Here is a 2,989-nt window from a genome sequence, read left to right on the forward strand (position 1 = left end):
TCCTATCCCGACCAGCTCCTGATACCGATCTCACCACTACCTAGCACCTCTTAGGGCAGAGGTTGTACTCAGCCCCGCCGGGTTGAACCGGCTCTCTACACCTCGGGCCAAGGTTGTACTTGGTTCCGTCGGGTTGAACCGACTCCTGTCGCGACCGCTCCACGGGCTGAGGTTGAACTTAGCCCCGCCGGGTTGAACCGGCTCCTACCTACCTCGGGCCAAGGTTGTACTTGGCCCCGTCGGGTTGAACCGACTTCCGTTGCTTAGGCAGCGCTCGACGTGACATTCGAGCCTGCCAGCAATACCTGGCCGCCTGACCTTGAAGCCGGGGACCAACTATGAGTGCCGGGCAACCCAGAAACCCGGGAACGTCTCCCAAGCGGCCCAAGAAGCGCGAGGAAGCTAAGAGACACCAAGGAGACAGAGCGCGCGGAGGCAGGCTACACAAGGACGAGACACGATCCTTTAAGAGGATCAATAAATTATTGATACGACAAGGACTAAATATTGCGCTAATTATGCGGCGGAAACGCATAAGTATCATGTACAGGATTTACAGATTTAGATTGTTGTACTGGCTGATTGTTCATTTTGGAACAATTCAGTTGGAAACAATTCAGACAACGTGTTCGCTTCTTGTATAAGATGTGGAGAATGATTTGTAAGCGAAACGCAAAAATTAGATAAGACTGATTAGTTGTAAGTTTATTAAGTTTTATTTTGTAAGCGCGAACGGTTTTATATATATTTTATATATCGCGTAAAAGTACGCGTGTGTTATATTTTGAGCGTGCGAAAAGGACACGCGTAAAGATATATATCTAGTCAGCATGCATGAGAGCATGCGAAACTGTTATTTATCGTGCGGGATAAACGTGCGACATTTTATGTTTTATATCGCGTTAGGAAATGCGCGATCATTTTAGATGTTTTATTTTATGTTAAAACTGCGTGGAAATATCACAGGAACGTCCTGTATCACGCAGAGCTCGAAAGTGCAATTCGGCGGAACTGCACTTGAGGTGTAGAACTTCTGCACCTGTTGTACAGAAAGTATACCTAAGATATATATATTTATAACACACCCTGTATATAGTCTATAGTATCTAGATTTTAAGCAAATTTAGTTTTAAGCACGCCCTATAGAGTTGGGAGCTACAGGGTGTACCTGGTGCATATACTGTAGCGCAGAATGAGCGCGCACCCAGGAGGCGTTCTCAGAAGGAGAAGGGATTCCGAGAGCGGGAGAACCAGAAGAGTGGGAAGAATATAAAAGGCCGTGCGGAACATGAGAGAGGGCCTTTTTCCCCGATTACGAAGCGTCTGCGAAAAAACGTCTTTACGGGTTTTTTGTAATATTAAAGGAGATAGTCGTGAATGAAAAATCTCTTGCGCGTTGAACAGATTCGCGACGGAAATAATAAGAAAGGCAGTATTATTTTAAAACGCGATAAATCTCCGAAGTGTGAAGATTCGCGAAACAGCGTACAGTTTATACGCGCTTATATATTTATATATTCTCTTTCAAATATATTTTATACTTTTATATATAAATCAAAAAGTAGAGTGAAAGTAATTTAATTACCTTGCACCTGAAGAATCCTTACCTGTGAACGAAAGTCGATCCAGCGAATCCAGCGGCGACCTGAAACAGAAAGAAAATGAATTAATTAAGAAAGAGATAATTTATCCAACAGCATAACGTTGCACAAATGACGTCGTTCCGACGTATTCTTGAGGCGTCGTAATAATCTCAAACAACGGGTAGTCCAGACATCCATGGGCGTTGATCCGGGGAATCCAGCGGCGACCTGAAACAGAAAAGGAGAAAGAAATTTAGGAAAATTCCTAAGCAGCCAAGCGGATAAGCAGTGGCGTTCAAACCAGAGTGATCCTGACGCTGTGCAACCTGTCCGACGGCAGACCTGACGGGACGTCGTCCAAGGGCATACCTTGTTCGTTGGAGGTAAAACGAACTGGCGACCGTTTAAATAAGGTAGGGAAACCTGCATTTACTGTAGATTTAATTAATTATTTTATTACCCTCTTTCCTTTTTCAGCTTAGAATTTATTTATTATATATATATATATATTTATTTATTTATAATCTAATAAATATGATTTATTACAGCTGATGTTCTTACGGTAATTCCTGACACATTGAAAACAAGACAGTTTTTTAATCTTCATGTAGTAGAAAACTCAGGTATATTTTTATATATATTTTTGTATAAATAGACTATTGATTTTCTTTTTATTATGTTTCTTTGCTATTAGTGCATTATTCTGTTGCAGAAAATTGTAATACTGATATTATTCCCCCAGTTTTATCAAGCGCTGATGAAACTGATATAAGTAATACTGAGCTTATTCTAAACAGACCCTTAAACAATTCAGGTATATTTTTGAATAAATAAAAATTTGGTTTCATATGTATTATATGCTTTTCTTCTATTGGTAATCATTTTATTGTAGAAAATTGTAATACAGATCTTTTTTCGTCGGATTTGGTACCAGTTAAATGGACAGATGTCAATGCTGTTAAAGCACTTATCTCAAATTGGAAAAATCACGAAAATGATTTCAAAAATACCCAGATCAGAAACAATAAGGTATGGCAAATGATAGCAGATGATTTAAAAAAAGAAAATCCCTTGTGGAGTTTTACTGGTACTCAGTGTGAGAATAAGTTTAAGGATGTTAGAAAAGCATATACCAAAATAAAGGATCATAACAATCAGAGTGGAGCTGAATTCAAAACATGTAAATTTTATGAAGAGATGGAGGCTGTTTTAGGTGAAAAACCAATAATAAAACCAATTTCAATATCATCAACGCTGAGAAAGAGGTTATGTATGAATTCAGAGAGAACAGTATCACAATGTAGTTCTGACAGTTGTGATGAAAAAGAAAATGAATTATCAATGCCAAATAAAAAGAAAAGTTGAATAGCGCAAGAATTTGAAAAATGGGGTTTACAACAAAAACT

This window comes from Formica exsecta, unplaced genomic scaffold (genome assembly GCF_003651465.1).
Source record: "Formica exsecta isolate Colony F162 unplaced genomic scaffold, ASM365146v1 scaffold476, whole genome shotgun sequence".
Lineage (NCBI taxonomy): Eukaryota > Metazoa > Arthropoda > Insecta > Hymenoptera > Formicidae > Formica > Formica exsecta.